The sequence below is a fragment of the Aphelocoma coerulescens genome, chromosome 7 (assembly GCF_041296385.1).
Source record: "Aphelocoma coerulescens isolate FSJ_1873_10779 chromosome 7, UR_Acoe_1.0, whole genome shotgun sequence".
Classification (NCBI taxonomy): domain Eukaryota; kingdom Metazoa; phylum Chordata; class Aves; order Passeriformes; family Corvidae; genus Aphelocoma; species Aphelocoma coerulescens.
Window position 1 is genome coordinate 12,504,776 of NC_091021.1, and position 12,789 is coordinate 12,517,564.

Genomic DNA, 12,789 nt, shown 5'->3' on the forward strand with positions numbered 1-12,789 from the left:
ATGGGTAGCAGAACAGCTGGGAATGCTGTCTTCCTTCTTGGACTTGCAATAGTCTTATGCCAAAAAGGACTGGGCACAGTCCTCAAGCTCAGAGCAGGATGCTATCAACTGCTGCACCTAAGGATGTGACACTTGCAACAGTGCTATCTATCATTGTTGCAAGTCTCAACAGCAACTGACAATGTAACGAAGAACAGTTCATGTTGTTATATTGAACTTGAACCCTACCACATTCAACAGTTATGAGTTCCAAGACTCATAACTACATATTTGGAATTAATGTCTTTCTTTCTCTGCCCTTTCCTGACCAACATCCCACAGTATATGAGATTGCCCCCACAGTATAAGCTCATTTGAGACAAGCTCTGCACATACCATAGGTAAGTTATTGAAGCCTATACATTGCAGGAAATATAAAAACAGCAGAGGCCTGGATCTAGGCCTTTAAGTTAGGTGAACCTTGTTCAAATTTGTCCAGATGTTGTGGGGAGGGGGAGTGGGTCTTTAGAAAGTGAAGATCCATCTCTACAAGAATTCTTTTATCTCCTTAAAAATCTACATAAGCTTTTACAGTAACACTTCAGCGTTGTGCCCTGCCAGAAAGTTGTACCATCTGTGCAGCTTTCCACACATCCTTGAAACAATGGCTCTCTCTGCTGGTGCCTTAACATCCTGTACCACAGGCCAGCTCTGCGGGGAAAAACGCTAAATACCCCCAAGCAGAATAGCTTACTTTTTTCAAGGGAAATCCTGCTCCTTCCTCTCCAGGACCGAAGTTCATTCTTTTAGCATGGGTTTCCCAAGTACTGCTCTTGAAATACACATATTGAGAAGACAATCTTCTACTGCTAAAGAATTGCTTACCTCTACATTTTACTCTTTCGTACTTTCAGCTAAACTTAGTGAGAAAACTGGGGCTCTGTCAGGAAGGGACATAGATTTCTGTTTATAGATCCCTTTGCCTTTTTATTAATTTACCCAATAGTTGATGTCTGATAATTGAAATCACCAGTGTTGATCCAGCAACTTCAGTATGGCTCATAGAACACCAGCAAACTTGGATTTTCAATAAGAAATCCAATCTCTTTGCTACTGCTGTCTCATATAAGGCTTCAGGACGCTTTTTAATTATCATACCATTTAAAGGCTCAATACTGGCTCAAAGATTTGGAAGTACATCTGAACCTCAAATCTTCAATTCTAAAACATTACCCAAAAGCACCAAAAAGGAGGGAAATCCTATCACTCCCATGGCCATACTATTGTCACTTTTGCCTCTACTAAGTCTTTAACCTTAAACCTTATTTAATCCTTGTTAAGATATGTGAAATAATTCTTTTAACCATCCTATACATTAAGGAAAATTAAATTTGATAGGATTATCAAAAATCTATAACTGAAGCCAAAGAGACTGCAACATCAAGTTCCAACTTCGTTTTGGGGTGAGAAAGTTAAACGTAATAACCTTCTCCTCCCCCCCCCCCCCCCCAGCATCAAATTTAGAGCTAGACCTATTCTCTCATCCTATGGTTTGGCTACTTATTTACTGAGGCCAATGACACTGAACCACAGCTGCAGCACAGATGATCAGCAAAGAAAATTATTCTGCACAAATCTGAGTCTGGCCTAACCTGCTCAAGAGTTGATCTTCACCTTTACAGATTCAGACAAGCAAATGGATGGAAAAAATTGAATGCAGTATTGCATAACTGGAAGCCTGCTTGGACCATACAACACACTTTACTAAAAAGATAAAAGTTTCACAGAGACAAAGTTTTTATACTTCATTTTCACTTCTGCAAACAAGACACGGGTTTCTACTACATTTGTTCCTTTTCTAGTCAGGCATCTTAGCTTAGTTATTGTTTATCACAGTGCCTTAATTCAGTGAAGTATCTGAATGGAAATTCTCAGCAATGGTACCCCACCAACAGATGCCTCTGAGGGCCATATTCACAGGGAGAAGGGACAGGCATTGCCTCCTATTTCTACAGTCAGACACAGATCCCCTGTCAGGAGTCCTCAGATTAAAACACTTGACTGTGACAGCATCTAGTTGCTTTACAGGGCATTTTGAGACCTCTTAAAATTAGGACTGAGGAAAAAAAAAAAAAAAAAGAGCAATGTACCATAGAGTCATAGAATGTTTATGTTGAAAAAGAACATTAAGATCATTTAGTGCAGCCATCAACCTAACACAGCAAATCCACCAGTAAACCATGTCTCTAGGAACCACACTACATGCCCTAAGAGTGCTAACTCTTCATAAAAAAATCTTACATTCAGGTCCACACCTCTCAGAATTAACTGCCTGCTCTAAACCAATTCACCTTAAGACAAGAATCATGGAATGGAATGGCTTGGATTGGAAGGAACCTTAAAGATCAGGCAGTTTCAACCCCCCTGCCATGGACAGGGACACTTTCCATGGGATCAGATTACTCAGAGCACCATCCAACCTGACCTTGAACAGTTCTATGGATGGGGCATCCACAACTTTTCTGGGCAACCTGTTTCAGTGTCTCACCACCCTCACAGTAGAGAATTTCTTCCCAATATCAAATCTAAACCTACCCCTCTTTCAGTTTGAAGCTGTTCACCCTTATCCTATCACTACATGCCCTGTAAAAAGTCCCTTTTCATCTCTCTTGTAAGCCCCTTAAGGTACTGGAAGGCTGCTTTAAGGTCTCCCCAGAGCCATCTCTGGAGAAGCAAAATAAAGCCTTTCATTTTTCTTTTAACAATGCTATTGATTTAAAAATACATCTTAGAGCTATATTCAGGAAATACACACCAAACAGGACTTCACAGAACATTCATACAGAACTTATTAATTAAAGTGTGAAACATCAATATTTGTAGCTTGCTCTTTAGAGAAACAGAACAATTGCTGCTGTTAAAGTCACTGAAAGCTATGGCTTCACTTCTCTCCTAAACTAAAAATAAAAACCGGACCACAAATTTCTAAAATACTTCAAGATCTTTGGATGATAACTATTACAGAAATGAAACTGTAATTATTAAAATATTCACCATTACTGTAATTATTAAAATAGTCACTGTTGCTTAATATGCAAAGCACCTGCAAGTGAGTCTTTCCATCTTCATTGCAGCAAAAGAGAATGAAACTCACCTCAGTAATGGAGGAGACAAGTGATCTCCAAAGAGAGTAGCAGCTACCTGCTAGGCCATTACAATTACACAAGTTGTTCATTAGATGGTACTGACAAAGTATTCTGAAGAGTTTCAGGGCTTACAGATGTGCAAAACATGTTGAGAGGTTTAGGCAGGAGTTAAACAAAACCTCGGGATGTTTCTGCACCTTCCTAAGCTTTTTCTTAAGTGGAATGAAGTCTAAATTTTGATTGTTAATCTTACTGTTACTCTGTCTGATCTTTTGGTTTTTTAAATACAGGATATAGAGCTTGAATCTGGAACAACAGTTGAGATCTCCCAGCCATCAGGAAATGTAGGAGACATTTGGAATAAAAACAAGTAACTCTGAAAAGCAGTATACAAGAGGAGACTTACCACTGAATGAAGAGCAGGAAAGAAAATACCCAGTTGACAACAGCTTTGATCTTGTAAGTCCTATGGCAGCAAAACTTCCTGCCTCTTCCCCTGTAATGTCTTTGACTATCTATTTCTGTTAAAGACTGGTTTCAATCATGGTTCAGACACTGATGGCAAAACACTAAGTGCTGTCTGGCTTGTGGTACAGAGTCTTTCTGCTTTGTACCATCAGGATAAAGTTAAGGTGGCAAAACAATCACTCACTTGCAGAAATTGTATACAGTCAACTGTTAAGTGATGTATGTGTACATACAAGTACAGACACTACTGATTAATGGTAGAACAGCCCTGTTCCTTATAACCCCTCCCTAGGACGTGCAGCACTGAAAAAACACAGCTGGAGTACCAGAGGACAAGCTCTGTCTCAAAGCATATTCTGAGATGCCATCACTTTTCCCCCAGTTGTTGGTCTAACAAGTGGTCTTAGGGCTAAAGTGAACCAGGAGGTCTCAGTGCACAGTACACAGCCTCCCTGGTACCAGAAGGAACTGCAGAAGCAGTTACACTGAGAGCAGGTAACAGCCAAAACAAAGACCAACTCTCAAAGGGCAAACAGCAATTCTTTGCACAAATCAGTGGTCATTGGTTTAGCTCTCAGCATAAATCCTTAATTGTAATTTATAGAGAAAAACCATTTTCTTTATCTTTTCCTTAGCAATTCTACATCATTGGGAATACGAAAAACCCCTTGAAGTTCTCTTCATGTCACAGATTAAGGTTTCATGCAGAAATTTCAGACCCACTAGCACAGTGAGTGTACAACAGTGGACTGCAGCAGTTGTGGTCAAGTCCTGAAGAGATGAATATTCTCTTATCAGTAACTTACAATGTAACTAACAAATTGGCACAACCACTTCAGCTTTTACTGTTAGCAAGGAGATAAATTGATACCTCTTATCACCATATATCATAAGCACTCAGGGTAAGGTTAACTAACAAGAAACTGATCTCTCTCCATCTTGTTGAAGATTACTGCATGTACATTTTAGTTATCTCAATGGGAGATACAGCAAGGGCATATAAAGGCTTAATATGTTACAGTCAATTTCTTCAACACAGATTGAAGGAGATGGTCCAGCCCTCATTATTTCCCAATTTTAAGCCAAATTTTATTTCCATGCTTTTGTTTGATAGTTCCTTGCAAGAAAAAAGACCAGGGAAAATTTTTGTATTCAGAGATTATTTTGTATTTTTTGAAAGTGGTAATAATCAACTGTTATTAAAACTAATTTATTATTAAGCCTCAAACATGATACATCAAGCATCAAATCAAAATTATTTCAACTACACTTACAGTAGCAGAAGTGGTGGGGTTTTTTTTCTTTTTATTTTGTATCAAAAGTCAAGAATTATATATTGTATTAACAAGCAGACAATGGCTAGACTTTTTTTCTGTCCAGACCTCACCTGTAAACTGGAATACCCCTAAGTATGTGTACTAGAGCATGCACTTACAGTAAATATGGTTTGAGGTTATTTAGGCATGCCTGCGTACATTAGGGTCATACCTGGAAGCAGCAAGTTGGATTTTATTGGGCCTTGCACTGTAGGCAGCAGACTGTGAGAGATGGAGAAAGCTTGCACCAAGTTAACCAGCAGGTCAGAGGCAGCACAAAGCTCACAACTCGCCTGTTTCATACTGCAGCTGCTCTCTGCTAGATAGCATGGCCTTCTACCATTTGTCCCCAGCAGAGGGTAAGTTAATTGGGAACATTTAATGTAGACAGACAGCCAAGAGCAGTCAAGCCCTTAGGAGAGCAGTCAAGGCATCAGTAGTGATGATTAGGACAAGATCATCTGTTCCAGGTTAACAGTTGTCTGCATCAAGGTCTTAATATTTTCTCCCCAGTTTTTCTGTCTACAGTCCACTACAGTCCTGATGATGCACTTGATGCACCTTTTTTGACTATAACAAACGAAAATTCAAAATAAGATTTTGGTGTATTTGATTAACTTAGGTGGAGCAAGAAACAGAAGAGGGGCAGAAAGACCAAGAATATGGGTTTGAAGAGTCACGAAGTTACATCATAGGGGAAATTCTCTTATGAGATTTAGATGAAACCACAACACTTTGGTCCTATTTATAATTTGTTCTGACACTTTCCTGCACCACACAAAAAAAAAAAAAAAAAATTGACAGAAAGACCAGATTTACCTCCAGAGTGAAATGTTTGTTCCCTGAAGGAACAAATTGCCACAGTATCCACAGCATTCCAGTTTTCCCCTGGCTCAGGCCATCTTGCCTCCAACAGCCACCCCAGCCAGCAGCTCCCACAGACCAGCAGGCGGGAGCAGAGGGGCCGTGGAGATGAGAAATGGTGCTTGCAGGTGCTGGCAGGGACATGTGCTGAAGAAACTCCCATGAAATGAGGATAAAACAAGAGAACAAAGACTTACCCAGTGTGTCCAGTAGCCTTGTGGCTACTGCAGCCAGGCAGCTCTGCCGCCAGCATCCACCACAACATGGCTGCTGCCTCCTCAGGGCACCTGTGCCCAGCATGGAGGGACAGCCAGGCTCCCTCTCCTCACAGGAGCTCTCCCAGCTCCCTCAGCACATCCCCACCCTGTCGCTCCCCCTCAGAGGGGCAGCAGAGGGGCTCTGTCCCGGGGCAGGGCACGGAGGGCCCCTATCCCCAGCTCCCACTCAGCTGATCCCACAGCCTCACAGGTGCCGTTGCTCCACACAAGACCTGCCCCTGGGGCTGCCCCAGGCCAAAAAGAGCTCCCGAGCTGCCCCAGATCATTTTTCACCCCAAGCACAGGTATAGCCAAGTTCAGGTAACTCCCCCTCTCCTTCACCCTCACTAGCAACAGGATTTGTGTTGGTTTTTTATGTACTTCAGCATCACACACAGGCAGGTATGGCATTTCCCTCACACCAGATATCCATGGCTGTTTGCTCACCTGCCCCAATTTGATGCTCTCCTGCCAGTTGGCCAAGGCAGCAGCACTGGGAAGAGGTGTGGTAGGGAGCCCAGGGGCATGCAGAGCCCTCAGCCCATGCATCCCACTGCCCACTGAGGCAAGGGCCCCAAAACCCACCGTTCCAGGACTGTAAATATCCAAGACCCATCTCACAGAAAACCTGGAGCCCAGAAGCACTCCCCAATGCCGTCTTTAAAAGAGACACCACACAGCAAAGTAAGGAGGCCGTTCAGGTATGCATCTTAAATCTCTACATCCCCTGGAAAAGTTTTCCTCAGTCCTTGTTTAGAACTCCAGAAATACAGGCTGTCTGTAGCTTTCCCATTTCACCACAGTGATCTTCTAGCTGACCATTCAGCTGACAGAGGCTTATGCTTTTTTAGACCATACCTGTTTCCTCAGTGTCCTCTTTTCTGAGGCTGGAGGAAACCCCTGTACCTGTCCCTTGCTACAACTACAGAAACATTTAGAAAAAATACAGGGAGAAATATAAAGTTGACAGAGGTTCAAGAATACAGCTTAAGTAGCAACATTTTGGGACACTAAATACTAGCAAATTAGCATAAGAGTCATCAGATATCACAAAGCCAAGTATCTACTGGAAGAAAAAAAATATATAGACATAAAACATTTACCATATAGAGAAAACAGGCGCTGTTGGCCACAGTGACTGGAAAACTCCCACAGAAGTCAGAACAACTTTAATAAGTACATAGAGCATATATCTTTCAGAAATTTCAAATCTCAGTTAATAATAGATAAATAATCGTTTACAGAATATAATTAATAATGCACTTAAAGTTGACATTCTTGTTCAGATTCCTCCTGAAAAATGGCAAGAAGAGATATCTGCACAGGAAAGAGAACAAAAAAGGCAGAAAGGCAACATAAGAAGAGGAGGAAGGAGCAAGAACAGAAATGGAAAAAGAGCAGTAGGAACAAATGAAAAAAGTGAAGGCAGATCTGGAAAAGGAACAACAGAGGAGCACAGAGGATGTGGTTAGTGGGGATAATGTTCTCATTTGAGAAGGGAACATTTGAATGGAACAACATGACAGAACTATTGTTGTCTTTGCTTTTCTTTTGCAAGCCAGGCACATGCATCCACACCTATCGATGTTTCAGCATGAAAAAACATAGATAACAACAAATCATCTTCTAACATAACAGAAGACTAACAACACAGTGTGTGAAGAAGCCAGCAAACTACTCCAGCACTCCCGGGCAAATTCCAAACTAGAGTATAACAACACAAGCCTTTTAATCTCAAATATGTGCACAGATAAAGTTCCATCTTTTAGCAGCATATTAGATTTTTCCTAAGTTTAGTATTGCATGTGTGTCTACTAAATTAACTTCATTTTTCTAATACTTTCATTCATTCATCATTATTCTGAATTCTGACTTTTCAAAGTCTTTGCTGACAATGAAAATAATCAGTATCAGTGAATCAAAGTCATTAAACAAATTTAGGTCTTCAACTTACTGTACCTAGCTTACAGTGAGTTCACGAAGATTATATTCCACACTTTCCAAACGACATTAAATCCACTACTGAGAATTTTCCCTGACAAAAACCTCAGCATTGTTATAACTAAATGGTTATAAAGATCTCATAGCAATGTAGGTTATTCCTTAATGATATGAGCATTTTATATTAGCAAAACAAACAAAGAAACAAAAAAAAACATTAAGAGCACTTTTGCTCTTTACGTCTGCTGACACAGCTTTAGGAAAAAATGAAAACCAAACACAACAAACCCCACAAAAAACCCCCCACCAAATACTTGAGGCAAAACTCTGGGAAACCGATCAGTATCAGAAACAAGCTCTGGTGCAATATAATTATAATACTTCTATTCACCTTTTGAAATGTTCTGCTTACACAAAACAGTACATTTGACACCATCTCGTTGCTTCGCGTCCATCTGGTAATTTTTCATCGGAACTGCATTTCCCGGGGAGAACAGCGACCTCCTCGGGTGGTCTCGAGGAGCTGCAGCCTATCTAGAAACGCCTGAACGCACTGCAGAGCATTCCCGGGAAAACAAGCATGCCCAAGAACGCGATTAGTAGAAGTAGCATGTTTCAATCACAAGTCTGAAAAGAAAGATTTATAATATTTTTTTTTAATTAGTGCTATGCCCTGCTTAACTTTATCTCAGGAAAAGCAAATAGGCATTCAAGTCAAATTGCTGGACTGAGAACACCAAGATTATTGGAAAATACCTGGAACCTCACTAAGTGAGACAGAAGACATTTAGTTTTATTTTCCTTAACTTCCCATTCCCCAAATAAGGAGAATAGTCCTTTCCTTCATGAACCTCCTTGGCTTTCTTTGATCCTCCCTGCTCTCAGTGTGAATCCTGCAAAAATAGCCCATTTTACTGTCACTTTGCTTACATTTAAATGTCAGCCAAGGCTTTCCATTGCCTCATTTGTTGCATAGCCCGGGTTCTTGTTCTGGGTTTGTGTCCTTGTTACACGAAGATGCATTCCAATTTTTTCTTCCAGCTCTTACTTACTGAACTTTCCTAACTGTTCCTATGTACTCCTCCTTCCCTTGTCTCCAAATCTTTGTTCCATGTAAGCCACATACCCATATCTCTCATATCCTTCTCAAAAGCACATGTGAAAAATGGAATGCAGGTTTTTGCCCCCTTACAAATAGTGTGAAGGAAAGTAGACAGTAATTTTTTTAATATTCATTTGCAGAACCAACCAGACATATGCTACATATCACTAATCAGCACCCATTCTCCCTTTATTCTCAGTTCTCCCCCCTTTGCTTTGGCAATCTGCTGAGCTCCTTGGGCTAGGATCTGCTCTTCTGGCAAAAATGCTCAGCAAACCCAGGGTTGCTATAGCAATTAATAATCATTTACGTTTTCGTTTACAGAAACAGAAACTAGAGGAGTGGAGGTGCCATGAGGAGGAGGTGGCAGCAAAGAAGTCACAATTAGAGAAAACAGCACAAGAACAGATTTGGCAGCAGCAGCAGGATTACCACAGGAAGCTTCTGCAGTTTCAGAAGAAGCAACAGCTAGAGGAACATGGAGCAGCAGATGGTCTATAGAAAGACTAATGCTTACTTTAGCAGCAGATAGTTCATCCGAATGGATGATTTCTGGTAAAGATATAGCCTGTGTGTCTGCCTTGAAATTCCTGTGACAGTACGTCCCAAACTTGCAGTACCTAAAGCTGCTTCTCTGTTAAACAGATCGATAACAATAGTCCTCTCTGCCACAGTCCCTGCAGCCTGAAAAGAGAAATTCCACAGCCTAGCTACGATGCAATGTGCAAGATGCTGGCAATAACATCACTCATGCTACATCTGATCGTTTGTTTTCATTACATATCTTCTCTGAAAGCCTGACTCCCAGTATCTACAGCTAAAAGAAAATAGATTCTAACAAATAGTTGCAGAGAAAGGCTTGAACAAAAATATGATTACAATTTAAGAAAAATTAATCTGAGACAATATTAAATATTGTAACATCAGTATTAGAATTTTCTTTTTATCTGTAACTGATGAAAAAAGTTCTTTCCTAAATAGAAAGTACATAAACAACTAATAGTTGTTGGTGATGTTTCTAAGAGGCACAAAAATGCAGACAAAAAGAAGGAGCAATGTGATTAGAGGAAGAATGCCAGCAGCTGGTTGACATGGCAGTAGAGCATCTGAATTATGAAGGAAAAAACTGAGAAAAGGCAACATCTAAGGTTGAGGAGCAAATGAAGAAAGAAGAAGATGCTAGACTACCTCCTAGACAAAGCCAGAAGACAAGCACAGCTTTTAAATTTAATCAGGTATGTAGCTATTAGTTAAAGAGTGAAGTTAATACCTCTGTAGTAGGAGTTCCATCAGTGTAGTTAACACTGGAGAGCACCACTGGTACCTCAGGAGTTAAAACTGCCTTCAATTCCAGCCCCAAGACACAATGCTCTTCTTTTACCATTTAACCAGTTTTTCAGTATTTCCCCAAATTGCACCAGCAATTTACATACAGCTGTATTCTCTAATTATTTTAGTGTTTATAACATATTACAAAAAGAAGCCCAACTGGATTTCCCTGAACACCTGAAATTATGGTTACCTTTACACCAGAGCAGTCTCCACAGCATACTTCCACAACTTCCTTCAGCACCTCAGAACACAGGAACTGGGAGGCTGCACAGTACATATTAAAACATTGCAAATTGCATAACAGTCCTTCTTAAGAGAAGCCTAGGTCAATTTGTGAGCCACAAAACACTGCCAGGGATAAGAGGCTGAGTAATAACTACAGCTGAGCAGCAATTAGCACCTACTACTTGCTCTACTCTTACTGTTGTGACAGGAGAACACGCTAGCCCACAAGAAAGTATCAGCACAAGCCAACATGTTCTTCCAGTCTATTGCAAACCTTGCTCAAAGACAACTCTAGGGGCAGCCCAGGCTCCTGCCCAGCCTCAGTGCTACAGAAGGCACCATTATGCACTGTGGCAAAATCAAAGAAATGCTAGTGCACCAGTAATGAACTCACCAAGTGTGTATGTGTCAAGTCAATGCACTGGCTTTCTAACTCCAGAAGGAATTCTGTTCTGCATCCACTTTATTAACACTGTTTGGAGGCAAAGAACAAATCTGGAACCACCTCAGCAGTCCAAGGAGCATGACTAAGGGAAGCTACCAGACTGGAACACACTCAACATGTTCCTCATCCACGGGTGTTTTCTCATGTTCACCCGTTTGAAAAGCTAGGCCTGAAAAGAGTATAAAAGAGTAAGTAAATGCCTGGTGCTAGGAATGGGTCACTGCAGTGAGCTCTTTCAGCTGCACTCAAATTCAAGGATCCAATCCGGCTCGAGAGACCTTTTGGCACATGTGCTACTCCTTCACAACTTTATTTTCCTAGGCTGCAGCACTAGTCTGTGTAGACTATTAACAAGAGGAAGTAAAAGCATTCATGTTTGATCAGCCAGTAGAAATGAATCCAGACAGACCTCCAGAGGTACCAGATTCCAGATTCTTTGGTCCATTTTGTGTTAAGAGATAAAACAGTGAAATCACCAGGTTACAAAAATGTATGAAGACCTCCGTGCTGACTTCTGGAGGAATCCTCCAAAACAATAAATTGCAATAAACATGCTACTGTAAGAAGAGGCTAGATTTCAGATTTAGCAAGGAAAAGACTACAGAGAAACTGTAGCAAGGCAAGTTCTTATCTTCCCTATAAATCAGGTTATTCTCTTTTTTTTTTTGCTTCTCTAGTATTTTCTAGTAAAGTGTAACACTTGTAGATTCAATTCATATTGCAGTTGAGTCTCCTATGGAGAAGAGTAATCACTTTTTGCAGTCTCTAAATTGAAGGTGAACTTTATTAGGTATGCATTAAGTACTGGTTCTAAAAGCAAACCAAAACCAGTTTAAACATCCAGCACAATTCCTACTGGTCTCTGTAAAGTGCTTCAGAGGTTCATTTTCTCATTTAAGAAAATTTACCCTGAACAGCAATAATTCAAGTGTGCACACAAAAGATGCACAGCACAGGTCAACACAAATATTTTAATACGGTATTCTTAAATAATTTCAGTTTCAACTAGGAAAAGCTAAAAACTAGTAAACAATTGTAGCACTTTTAAAACAATAGATGGCTAGTCAAAATTAATGGCAGAATTCACATTTTAGCATTATCTAACATATTAATTGAAGTCCAAATTCTGCCAACATTTATTCATTTAACATCAAAAAACCCTAATTTTATCAAACTGGTGATCACGCAGACATGTTTATACTTAAGAGAATATACAAATTCTTTAGGCACAGCAGTTTTGAGAAAATCTTTCAAAACTGATAGTTTTGAAAAGTGCCTTTCAATAAAGCTTTTATACATAACCATAGTGATTATTAAATATATTGTCACAATTCAAAATAAAGTATTAGCTTCCACCTTCTATTCCGTAACTGACTCAGTGAAGATGGTTTTATTCTCCCAACACTTTTTTTAAAGCACTTAAAACCAACTTTTTTCTAATATACAAGTAAGCAAAGACAGAAAAATTGCAAGAGGAAAAAAATACTTTGTTTTTCTCAAACATATGAAATCCAACCTTATTTCCAGTCGTATCCTTCAAAACTGCAAGTGCTTTAAAACCTTTACTCCAGACCATCTTTCAAGCTCCTTGACTTCAAAATTCAGGTTTTATTTCAACCTGTAATTCCCAAGAATGAACTTCTTTAAAAAGGGTACTAGTGCATCTGTGTAGCACATGTGTCTTCTCATTTTGCACAGAGCTCTCAATACTAAT

General features: G+C 40.0%; 1 long non-coding RNA gene across 2 annotated transcripts in view; it reads left to right on the forward strand.

The window, feature by feature from the left end:
• The window catches only part of LOC138113631 (uncharacterized), an 18,066-nt gene extending 8,102 nt beyond the window's left edge, over window positions 1-9,964 (forward strand). The window contains exons 3-4 of one of the 2 annotated variants that reach the window (XR_011152294.1): window positions 3,416-3,584; window positions 9,398-9,964. This is a non-coding gene — a long non-coding RNA (uncharacterized lncRNA). Of the gene's footprint in view, window positions 1-1,661; window positions 1,733-3,415; window positions 3,585-9,397 lie in introns of those variants that run through there. The other variant, XR_011152295.1, reaches the window with a different exon arrangement.
• The last annotated feature ends 2,825 nt before the right edge of the window (window positions 9,965-12,789 follow it).